We start from the raw sequence: 13,094 nt of genomic DNA, 5'->3' as shown, positions 1-13,094 counted from the left end.
AGACCTTCATACTGAGGTTGCAGCACTTCGAGGCGATGTAGCAGGCGTCCGAGGGAATGTCGGGGAGACTGGTGTCCCTCGAGATTGGTGGGCAACGGTTGCAGGAATCGATGAGTTTTTTGGTTCGGTGCTGGAGGCCGGGAGGAAGTGGGTGGAGGTCGGGCAGGAGGAGCCGGAGGAGGCCGGGATGCCCGGGGTGGAGGTCTCAGAGGAGGCCGAGATAGAGGGGGTGGAGGGAGGGACAGGGGTGGCCGAGGAGGTAGCGGAGGGGACATCAGAGGTGGTAGTAGAGGGGGATGATCAGGTTGCGAAGGACGCCAGAGATGACGGATGACGAGGTAGTATTCGTGTTGGAGGGGGCGACGGAGGTCCCGAAGGGTAAGAAGCGTGCTACTGACGCACCAGAGCTAATGGTCGGTAAGAGATCAAGATTGTCGTCACAGTACATAGTTTCTCCATACACGATCGAGGCGAAGAGAAGGGGGTTTGTGGATGGGGCGTTCCCCAATCTTTTTCGCGACGTCGACCCAGTCAGACAGAAGGCTTTCGATGATTGGTTCAAATCCCTTAAGTCCGAGTAAGTATTTTATGATTTTGCTACTATTTTTTTGTATTTTTCGTAACTGTATTTTCATTTTTCAGAGATAGTTATACCATCGGCTGTATGACCGTGCCCAATGCTAAAAAGTGGTTTGAAGATGTACTGACGACCTCAGCTTGGCTCGCTGATGATGTAAGTTTTTTGAGTTTCCGTTTATTATATTTATAGAAGTTGTTGGTTCATTTACTTAAATGACTCTATCTTTTTTGTTGGTGTTTTTTTGTTTCAGCATATCGACTTGGTTATGAAATTGTTACGCGATCAGGCGCGGAGATACCAGAGATCTTATGATAGTCCTAGTGGAGTTATCCTGAACTCTGAGTTCGTTCGTGTCGTAGATATTGAGCATCACGAGCTCCTAAGCAAGGGGAATGATTATGTTCTGTCTAAGTACATGCTAGAGTGGGTGATTGGACTACAGTTGAGGTGCGGAAAGTCGTGGACGGATTGTACACATATGTACATTCCAGTGATCGCGAACTCACACTGTTTTTCGGTGGAGATCGTATTTGCTGATTCCACCATATATGTGTACGACTCTGATCATAGCTGTCTGACACAAAGTCAACTGGAGCAAATACTGGAGCCATTGGTTGTGATCGTGCCCATGATGGCTAGTCATGCGATGATTCGAGTAAATGATAGATTAGCCATTGTGCGGAACATGACGACGGCGAGACAAGAAAGATCGTAAGAATTTACAACTTTTTAATTTTCAGATTTAATTTTCAATTATATGTTATGGAACTAATATATTATACTTCGGTTGCAGGGGTGACTGTGGCTTATTTGCAATCAAGTACATAAAGTTCTTGAGCATTGATCGCAATGTTGATACAATAAATCAGTCTTGGATTGATATGTGGAGGCATAAATTAGCTTGCGACTTGTATGAATATAACTGTGATCCTTAGTGCATTGTATATTATTTTATTAAAATGTAAATGTTGTTTACATCAGTAGGATTCGTGTTGTACTGAAAGAAAGAAATAATCGAAATAGAGTATATTGTATGATATTTTTTTGAAAATGTAAATTTTTTTTTTATTTAATTGTGACTCAAAATTTTAATTTATTTGTATATTTATTGTAATTTTTTAATAGTTGATTTGGATCATATAATGATAATCGGGAATTAAATGGACTCAATCGGATGCAATTGGAAAAAAAATGACCGATTCATGTAATATTTGGTTCGAAAAAAGCTTTAAAAATTTTGGGGACCTAATTGCAACTTTTTAATAGTTGATTCGAAACATAAAACGATAATCGAGAATTAAATGGACTCAGCTGGATTCAATTGAAACAAAGATGTCTGATTCATGTAATGTTTGGTTGAAAATGGTTTTAAAAATTTTGGGGACCTAATTGCAAATTTTGGGGACCAATTAAGAGAATTAATTAAAAAAATAGTAAAACGAAAAATCGAATAAATATTATTATTTTTATTCAAATAAATAATCGAAATAGAGTAATTAAATATGAAATAAATAATATACATAATTGACGAAATATTTAACGAATAAATTAAATTGAATAATATTTTTTTTACTTAACCAATTGAGATAATTAATTAAAGAAATAGTAAAACGAAAAATCGAATAAATATTATTATTTTTATTCAAATAAATAATCGAAATAGAGTAATTAAATATGAAATAAATAAAACACATGATTAACGAAATATTTTTTTTACTTAACCAATTAAGATAATTAATTAAAAAAATAGTAATCTCTCCATATTGTTAGTTAATATATATCGTTGTCTCACTTGTTTTAAAAGAAAACAAACAAATACATGACACATAGAAATACATATGACAAATGTGATAAAGATTAAAAAGAGTAATTAAACAATGTGATAAAGATTACATCCGATTTAAATTCAGAAAATCACAAACACATGACAAATAGATAATACATATGATTTATATAGATACTACACATCCGTCGAGTCATTGTTTAGTGGGATCTGACTTGTACAAAATCGACGTGTATGTCCTGTAGCGCCGCACCTCCCGCACTTACGCGGTTGTGGAAACTCTCCTGTAGATGGTATTCTAGACGTCCGTCTACGACCAGGAGTACGCGGTGGAGCTTTAGGTGACAACAAATTATTAAGTGCTACAATATAATCAGGAACTTCCCACTAGGCTTCATTTGGTAGAGGAAATATAGTTTCGGCATACGCTGCTCTCTAAAAATCAGTCATATAATAATGACTGCACAAGCTGTGTGGTGGAAATCCTCTATACATAGCCACTGCGACAACATGTGCACATGGAAAACTTTCCAACTGAAATTTTCTACACGTGCAGGTATTGTCATTCAAGTCTACAATGTATCCAACATTACGCCCGCATCTCACGGAGAAGCGAAATTGATCTAGTGGTTCCACAAATAGAGCTTTTGCCACTTCCAGAGTTTTGAATAGTCGATCTTCCTGTGCCGGAGCTAGCACACTCGTGCAATTTTGGGATTCTTCACGTCGGTCATAAAATCACTGTTGCAACTTGCTACGAATATGTTCAATCATTGCGAGAATCGGTAACTCTCGATCCTTCTTGAATAATGCATTGAGCGACTCTGCATTATTCGACGTCATCATGTTATATTGACGTCCTGGAAAATGTGACCGTGCCCAATGTTCGACCCCCATATCTGATAGATATCCCCATGCACTTTCTGATTTATGTTCTATTTCGCCTATGAACTTTGTAAACTCTTTAAAACTGTAAGCTTCTGCAGCTCTCCTAAACAATGCAACGATGCCACTGCCCCGGTACCTAGTCTTCAGATTGCCCTGAATGTGGTACATGCAATAACCATGATGTGCTTCTGGAAAAACTTCGGCTATACCATTTATTATTGACTGCCCCCGGTCAGTCACAAATGCAAGGTTCTCGATGTTCCCAATTACTTCTCTCAACTTCTTGAAGAACCAACGCATTGCTAGATCATTCTCTCCATCGACAATGCCAAATGCAAGAAGGTAAATTTGGATATTGACATCTTGACAAGTAGCAATAATCAACTTTCCTTCATATCTAGCTTTAAGGGTTGTACCATCAACTAGAATTAGAGGTCGCATCGCATTTTGAAAACCTCTAATGCATTGTCCAAGAGCCATAAAAAAATACTTGACGCGATTCTGCCCATCGGTTTCAATAAAAAACGTCGATTCAGAATTACTTCTCACCATGTTGTGGCAATACCTGGCCAATTTGGCATAACTCTCCTCTGTCGAACCCATTAAATCTTCCAATGCACATTCTTTAGCCTTCCAGGCCTTCTGGTAACTCATAACCACCCCATACTCTCGACGGATGTCGTTGATGATATCTGTAGGTCTGTAAACCGTCCATGGATCCTGAAACTTGTGTATTATCTGTCGACCAATAAACCATGATCGAGCTTGCCTGTGATCATTTTGACGAATACCTACTTCACAAGTATGTTCCCGCGCATACTTACGAACAACAAAGAACTCATTTGTGTCCATCTTTGTCGCACTCAAACGCCAACTGCAATTGTTGTCCACACAAATAATTGTGTATGTAGACTTGTTTGATTTTTTTACCTTAAACTCAAAATTATGTTTCATTGCAATTCGGTGCATGGCTTCTTGCAAATCTCTTTTCGTGTCAAACAATTGATCGACATGTAAATCTTCATCATCAGGAACTACACGCGAACAATTAGAAGACCGTGTACTCGGCCCAGCATGTGAGCTCCCACCAGACTCATGTCTCTGTCTGGATAAAGCAATCAAATCCTGATTTGTAAATGGCATTTCATCCTCGTTGTCTTGAACTTCCTCGTAAATCCTTCGTGTAACGGTGACATCATGGTGAGTAGCAACTGCCCCAGGAATAACCACATCATCCTCCCGAGCAATCTCAACAGTATCTCAAAAATCATTCTCATTACGATCCTCTCCATCAAAAACTTCGTGTTCACCCTCGATGACATTTTTCTTCAACAAACTTACGCAAATAGGAGTCGTCTTTCGACCTTGGTTCAATTGAATTAGATGCTTTATTTGCACTTCAGAAGTAACTTTCAAAGGTGGAATCGAAATTGTTGAATACTTTTGAAATAAAAATCCCAATTTCATATCGTACTGAGAGGAATTGACATTAAGCATGTTTTGTATTTCACTGTACATTTCTGTAAACGAAGTATTTTTTGTTATCGAAATAGCAGCAACCCCTTCTCCTTCACTCGTCCATTTCCATTCCCATTGACCATTTTCTTTCCTTTGAAATTCGTCGAAATAACAGATTGGGACACATGCTTTTGCCATATCTGCATTACGAATTAAAAATATCAGAACAAATTATCAGAAATAAAATTATTAGAATCGAGGGGCAGGGGAGTCTGCAAACGGACGGTCCGTTCGTCCGTTATCGAACGAGTTCCGGCGTCAGATCGGTGCCGGCCTGAATTTTGGCTCTAATATTATTTTTTCTACCATTTAAAAAAAATATACGACTTCAATAAAAATAAAATTAAATACTAGGAAAAGATACTTGCCGAATTGAAGTGCTGAAATTTAACTAAATTTTTCTGTTGAGGTTGATAACTGATAAGTTTATGAAATTTTGAGGTTGAAGTGGATGAAAAATGAAAGAGTTTTTATCGTGTTAGAGTAAACTGATGAAAAGACTGATTTCGTTTTCAAATTTCAATTGAGAAGTGTTTGGATTTTTATTTGTAACTTAAGGATATTTTTGTCTTTTTACCATATTTCTATTTTTGTAATTATATAACTCATTTAAGGGCGTTTTTGTCTTTTACACAAGAAATGGCCATTGTGGTGAACGTTAGATTTTTTTGGTTAAAATGGAAAATGGTTGATTTGACAAAGCCAAACTTAAAAGTACCCCATGAAAAATAGAGTTAAAAACTAATAATGCTTTTTGTTATCATGGCCGACATTTCACATGATGATGATCGGTAAGCATTATTGACGAATAGCAATACCCAAGTTCAAAAGAATATCAACTTTATTTTATTGAAGAGTCTCTGGCATTTTATTGTTAAACAGTTTTTCTAAAGGGTAATTGGCACAAAATGTTCCTATCTTTTGAGGTTATTGTGGAAAACATCCATACTTTTCATTTTTTGACATTTTTGCCCAAATTTTCACATTTATTTGCGCTGAACGTCCTTTTCACAATTTTTTGACATGAAATGACCAATATACCCGTCTATTCAAACAAAATAAAAAAAGAAAAGGAAAAAAAAATTGCAACTCTAGTCACAAACTTTACACCATGTTTGTTCTTGTTGTTATTCAATAGAAGCCTGAGTTATTCACCTTAAGATCAACCAACTAATTGCTACGTTATAGCACAGCGATATTTCTTCCTTTCAGTGAATTCCATAGGCTGATATTTCATGCTAGCCTTTGATAAGCACTAAAAGCTTCTCTTGTATGTAGGTTGGAAGTGTGGCACTACCTAACAAAGCAAAGGGGGTTAAGAGGGAGTGACGGGAAGCTAAGATGAAAGACTAGGCCAACGAGCCTAGAGAAAAGAAGTAGAAGCACCCCTCAGAGTGATTCCTTTTGGGCTTCAAGAAAAGCTATCCGCGACGGCGCCGGAGCTTCACCTCGGAGTTAAATTCGGACCTTAATCAGATCAAGAAGATGACTACTACATCCTGCCACAATGAAAGCAATTCCTCCTTCAAAAAATCCCTTAAAACCCATGTTGATTTGTCAAGAATTTCAGAAAAAAAATTGAAGAATTTGTTTGATTCTTCGATAAAGAATGAAAAAATGAACTTACAACAAGAGTTAAGAAGATCAATTGGGATTAAAGTTTAGTTCACTGGTACTACGAAATGGAAAGGGAGGCAAAAAGCCACAGAGGACACTGGACAAGTGTGGAGTGTTTGGCCTTTGAGACATATGCAGAGGAAAGGGAATTTTTGTGAATAATTGTTGTGATAAATTTTGGTTGATTTTGCCCATATAATTTTGTTGTTTGATCGATTTGTTTATGAAAAAAATGTTTGGGGGATAATGACAATTGTTTATGGTGCGAGCTCCGGTGTTTTAGGCGTCGGTTGTGTGGTGGTGGTTGAGGTGGAGGCCGGTAGTAGAGGGGAAAGTGATTTTTTTTTATTTCAAATTTGGATTTATTTGTACTTTTCAAAAGTTTGGGAATAGAGTTGCAATTTTTTTTCCTTTTCTTTTTTTTATTTTGTTTAAATTTGAGGGTATAATGGTCATTTTACGTCAAAATTGTGAAAATGACGTTTAGCGCAAAAAAATGTGGAAATAGGGGCAAAAATGTCAAAGAATGAAAGATATGGACATTTTCCACAATAATCTCGAAATGTAGGAACGTTTTGTGCCAATTACCATTTTTCTAAATATTAAACTTGTTGGAGAATTTAAGGCCCTGTTTGTGGCCCTTTAATTTCAAAATTTGGAGTATGAAATAATGATTGGTGTTGAAATGTGTGGTTAAAAAAGAAAGAAATTTTTTTGATATATGTGTAATATTATTTTAATGGAGAATGTGTGATTAAAAATGAGTATTGTAGAAAAAATAATGTGGGAGAATGGTTGACAAACAAGGGCTAAATTGTATTTAATATGTCAAATTGTGTTTGAATTAGATAAAGTTTTCTTACAAAAATTTGACACTTGTATAGTTTCTATAAATGGTTGAGATGCGAAAGTAAAGGTAACGTGCATAATTATTATTATTATTTTTTTAAAGGAATTTAAAAAATGTATTTTTGTTACTAATTTATGATTTACTTTTTCAAGAAAAGAATTTACGACTATTAAAATAACTAGCATAAAATTTACAATTAATTAAATAATGTGGAGAATTTCCAGGAAGCATCATAGCTGGGCAGTAAAAATTCTCAGTATGTCACTAATATCCAATACTATTGACTTAACAGATTCATTTATGGTGGATTATCTTAGTTAAGCTTTTTAAATGCAGACGAGATCTCTTATCTGTTTGTATTTTTTTTTAAATAATTTACTATAAATTATTCAATTATATTTTTCGCTAGGGCAAGAAATTATTAATTGGACAATATGTGGAATTGAAGGTACTTGATTTTATTTTTATTTTATTTTTATAGATGTTTGTTAATAATATTGAAAAATTGTCATAATATTATCGACAGCGCTACTCGCACAGGGTTAAAAACAGGCTTACAAACAGACTGACGTGGCATTTGCAAAATAAAAAAAAAATAAAAATCCATTTTGAAGACAAACATAACACACCGGTCACAACTCTCCCACGACTTCTCTCTCCGGAAAGGTGAAAAATCCCTAAAATTGAACTCTACGTCTCTAGTGTCGCCACATCGTACTTCGCCGACGATGTCTTCGTCTCCGACCAACCATCGTTTGCCGCCGCAAAAAGAAGGGGCCAAGATCCGTTCAGAATTGTTCATCCTTCGAAGAACTTTCCATTAAGCATTTACAGGCCATCAATGATGGCTTTGGAGCTGAGCCGATTGGCCCTAGGCCTGCAATATCCTCACTTAAGTGAATTACCCTTAAGGAGCTTTATAACGGACAGTGTTTTGGGCTCTTGATGATTGGCTCAAAAAACTTGAAGACTTTGGAGTTTCTCAAGTGTTTTAGGGGATCGGGATAGTTTGTTGGAGAATATTGCTCGGAGAAAATTTTGTTTAACAGAGATTCATTAAGAGAGGTTGCAGGTGAGTGATATTGGGCTAATGGGAATATCGAAGAGCCCAAACTTGGAGAATCTTTCACTTAGTAAAAGTTCTAGTTGCTCAAATGAGGGGATTTGTGCAGTTTGCTGAGAATTGATGTTAAGAAAAATATAAATTGTATTATTATAATCTCTTGTGAATATTACAATTTAGAAGACCCTATTCATTTAGCAAGAATTCTGTGAGTTCTGTGAATTTCTTCCAAGCAATCACTTAATCTTCCCCTTCTAAGGTTCTGAACAACCCAAATTAAATCTTTTGATGCCATCAGATCAAAGGATATTGGAACTCGAGAAGGAGTGCAAACCGAAGCATTTTTCGACGAACAGTTCTTTGATCAGTCATTCCAGAGATACTGGATTGAGTACTCATGATATTGCTACTGAGGGAGATATTGAAAGCAAGAAGCCATCTGAAGACCTTGATGGTCTTTCATTTAGTCCAGATTTTCAGATTTTGATTCATTGTGGAGCTATTGAATTAAGTATATGCAATCTGATTATTTTATAGTCAAACTTAGTGCAATTTAATCCTCTTCTTCCAATTCAGTATTTAGTCCATGGAAGAAGAGTTTTCCATCAATGGATAACACAGCATATAAATAATCTTTTCCATCAATAATGAATTAGTAAATAACGCCACTCAAACAAACAGTTAAAAAATACATCATTAACAACAACTACATAAAGTGTGATTGAAGTGCTACTCGACAAGGCTACAGAACATGGTAGAAATTCGCTATTGAAGTGCAGTCTGAACAAGAAACGTAGTGAACTTTTGTTTTCCCTCAAAGCTTGATTTCAATTCTTGCTAATTGTTGCAATAATCACCATTATCAGCAGCTCAATGCTTCATACGTCACTGGCATCGAACAATTAAATCCTGCCAGGGAAAGCAAATTGCCAACCATCGTAAGGTCCCTGTAGAAAACTCGAAACACCAATGGTGGTGGTGTTGTAATGGCTGCATTTTTCTCTATCCGATGAGTACCATAGCCATTAGATGTATCTGAAATGGCAACCGGAATTGATTCGACTCTGGTGGAGTATTGTTCTTGAGCCTATTGAGCTTGCATTGCAGCCTTTCTTTGCTTTTCAATCACCTCGTCATCCAAAATCGTCCCCATTACACTAGCATAACACTTTGAATCAATCTACACAAAAAAACAAAAGCATAGCAGACATTTTTGCTCTATCGCTAATTGAATCTATACCCCCATTATCTGCAAATTCACACCTAACAATGAAATTGGAATATTTATCAGGCTTGTGTCTAGTTGTCAACAACAAATGGGCATTTTTGGGCAATGCTTGCGAGGACCAGTGTTTGACGGCAACACCTTTTGGCGAATGTGCGGTGCGACGACCGGAGATGGAGGGTTTCATACTTTGGCCTTTCGATTTTTTGATTTTCAATTGTGAGAGAGAGAAGTTCTTGATTTATAGATTTCTGCTACTTTTTTTAACGACCACGGTTGGTTGGTTCACTGATCGGATATGAAGGTTTGGGTTTTGGGGGTTTCAAATGTGGGGGTTGGAGGTGCCGAATGTTGGAGAGAGAGTGTTCCAGTTTTTTTCTTTTTTTTTTTTTCTTTTTTTTGGGGGTCTTCATTGTTTGCTTCCTTCCAACAAATGCCACGTCACCAATTTTGAATTCCTGTTTTTAACTCTGTTTTTTTTTTTTTTTTCATTTTTTGAGTTGACCTTCAATGTTGTCTTTTTATTTATTTATTTTTCCCTCTTTTTAAAGTCCATTTTAAATATCAGATGTCAACTATGTGTGTCGTTTCATTGCAATGCAGGCCTCGTTTGTTTATCTAACCTTATATAAAAAGGCCAATGAGAAGTTATTGTAAATGCGATAGTAATTCAATCCTATTCTACTGTACAAAATGAAGTCCCTTTCATTTTTATTTTTATTTTCATTTTATTTTTCTTTTCCTTTCCTTTTTCCTTTTTTTCAAAGTTCCCTTTCCATTTTTTTGCCTTTTCTTCAGGGAATAAAACAACACCGTTTTATTTACATTCCTGACAATTTATTCCTACTCTTTCACGCAATGCTTCCTCCTCCTGTGCTACAACTTTCTTTGTGCCATTTTTCTTTGCTACAACCATTTGGACGAGCTCACATTTTCTATTCACTTGAACACCTTCATTTCAAGAATGATTTCCAATTCCTTTGTTAATTGAAATAGGAGTTTTTGGGTGAGAAGAATTTGCTTTTATAGGATTTAAGAACGGGTTTGGGGCTGCTTTTTTTCTATGCTTTTTTCCCATTCTATAAAATGAACTATAATTTATTTTTGTTGTCAAGGCTCTGGAAGTTGATGCTGTATTTTGCCACCCCTCCCCCCTCCCTTTAGGTTTCAGATCAATTTGAAGTATATTTTGATTTTTTCTGGAATATGGCTTCGAATGCAGTGGTTATTTCAGGCACTGAAAGACGAAATATGACGTGATACTTGTGGATAAACTTCCTGAAGAAATCAACAAAATGAAGATCAAGGAAGATGTGGTGGAAAATGTTGATTTTTGAGCTTGAGAAGAATTTATTTTCTATTGTTTTTAACTTTTATCTTCCATTTTATTATTGGCATTCAATATGTTGTAGAAAATGGAAGCAACAATAGTGGATGAAACTGACACTGGGCGCATCATCATGACTATTATTGGGGGTAAAAATGGTCAACCTAAGCAGGTAAAATTTCTAGATATTAACTTTTATAGAAAAAAAATCCTCTCACATTTCAAATGGGGATTCATATTTTTAAGAAGTAAGACGTCAAATTAATGCAGTTTGGTGAAATTCGACTATGTAGTATTAGTGTTTTTATGAAATGCTGACTAAAGATCAAATTCAGAATCAGAAAGAGGAGCTTTAGACGTTAGATAATTGAAATGTCTTTAGGTAATGTTTCAAAATCTTTATATCTAGAAAATCTTGCCTTCAATAGTTTATCTGTGTAAAAGTATTGCCTATCATAGATGTTTATGGATCTCTACTTTTCCTTTTACTTTTTGTTTATTTTTATTTATATAGAGAAGTAGGGTTTAGACTTGAGACAAGGCATTTCTAAAAAGGAGATTGTCGCTATTTGATTAGTGAAATTTTCCAAACACACATATTCAACTATGCATCCTGTACATTTGTGTTCCACACTATAAGATCGTTTCCATTGCTTCTTCATGGATGATACCGATAAGTCCTTGCTTTCTTCATGAATTTTATTTGGTCAAATCAATTTGTTGAGATGCCCAACTCCACAAAATAAAGCATTAACCACATCACTTGATTTTGGATTCTAGATTATTCTTTTTTTAGACTCCTCTGCTACAAGCCTAACCCTCCCTTGAACCCTAAATTACTTCATCTTAGAATATCCTCATCTGATGATGCAGTCTTTATTTATCCCCACCCAAATTGCTATTGATTGTAGATCAGATTTTTTATTTCCCCTCTCCCTAAAATCATTTCTTTTAATTGCTTATATGTGTGGGTGGGGGAAACAATTGGGGGACAAGAAACATTAACATGTTTGTTACTTAGCCAGTGCCCACTACAATAAGTTTAGCTCTTTTATATTTTAATAAAAAAATTACCTGCTAAGTGAAGATCTTGTGATTATGCACACGTCTAACAATAGTAATGCAAAAACTTGTGCTACATTTTTATCTTCTTTTGGTGCTATGTCAGGGTAGAAGGATTTCATATCACTTATTTATGTTTTGCCTTCTTTTTATGATAGACAATAAGTTACATGACAAGAGTGTGTTGTTGGACAGGATTCCTTTGGGATTGTGTTTCAGGTGATTGTTATGTCCTACATATATTTTGAAACATTACACCTGGTCATTCAATGATGGTTAAGTTGGGAAAAAAGAAGACATAAAAGGACATATGATGCTTTCCTATGATTAACATGTTTGAGTTAGACACTAATTTCTTTTTAAGTATAAACTATCAAAAAACAACTTTAGTTAAAATGGTGTGTATACATAACTTTGCAGGCCAAATGTCTTGAAGGTGGAGAAACAATAGCTATCAAAAAGTTGTTGTAGGATAAGAGAGACAGATATTGTGAACTGCTGACGATACGGCTTTTTGATCCCCCAATGTTGTTTCACTCAAGCATTGCTTTTCTTTTCTCTTTTTTTTTTCTTTTTTTTTTTTTTTTTTTTTTTTTTTTTTTTTTTTTTTTTGGTACAATCACATACTAGGATGAGCTTCACCTAAATTTCCTAAGCTTTTGAATATTGCCTTGGAGTAATAAGCTATCCATTTCACCTTATACATTTAAATAATGTCTTGGTTAAATGTAGATTTCTTGTTTGCTGTTGAATTTTTTTGAAATGATGATAATAATTCTTTCACTTCAAGAGTTTCCCAACTCCTCAATATAATGCATGTGAAGCACAGAAACTACAATACTGCAATTGACCAAAGGATTAGACTTGGCCAAATACTTCGGATCAACAAGTTTTGAAAAATATACAATTTTTACGCTAATAAAAATATAATAAATATAAAATTCGTACAACGCACGTGATAACGACTAGTGTTTCTTTACAACTATGTCATTAATTTGATTGTGTGAAGTATTACCAAAGAAATAAGAAGGATATTTATTTCTTCTATAATCCAATTACATTTAAATATTATTTTTCATATTATAAGTGGTGAATGTAGACGAGTTGTATCTTTATTATATTCCCAAAAACTAAGCCCGTTAAACAAAATGAAGCCCATTGAATTGGAAAAGTTTGCATTA

The 13,094-nt window shown here is 35.3% G+C and overlaps 1 long non-coding RNA gene and 1 pseudogene across 1 annotated transcript; both read left to right on the top strand.

Annotated features, from left to right (window-relative positions):
* Window positions 1–488: 488 nt before the first annotated feature.
* On the top strand, window positions 489–864 carry LOC111412804. Its single transcript, XR_002706104.1, has 3 exons — window positions 489–577; window positions 643–733; window positions 831–864. It is a non-coding gene; the product is annotated as an uncharacterized LOC111412804 (long non-coding RNA).
* An 8,958-nt stretch (window positions 865–9,822) lies between these two features.
* On the top strand, window positions 9,823–12,674 carry LOC111412592 (annotated as a pseudogene).
* The last annotated feature ends 420 nt before the right edge of the window (window positions 12,675–13,094 follow it).

The sequence above is a fragment of the Olea europaea genome, chromosome 16, assembly GCF_002742605.1.
Source record: "Olea europaea var. sylvestris chromosome 16, O_europaea_v1, whole genome shotgun sequence".
Lineage (NCBI taxonomy): Eukaryota > Viridiplantae > Streptophyta > Magnoliopsida > Lamiales > Oleaceae > Olea > Olea europaea.
Note: the sequence above shows the minus strand (reverse complement) of the source record. Positions and strands in the feature narration are given on the sequence as shown.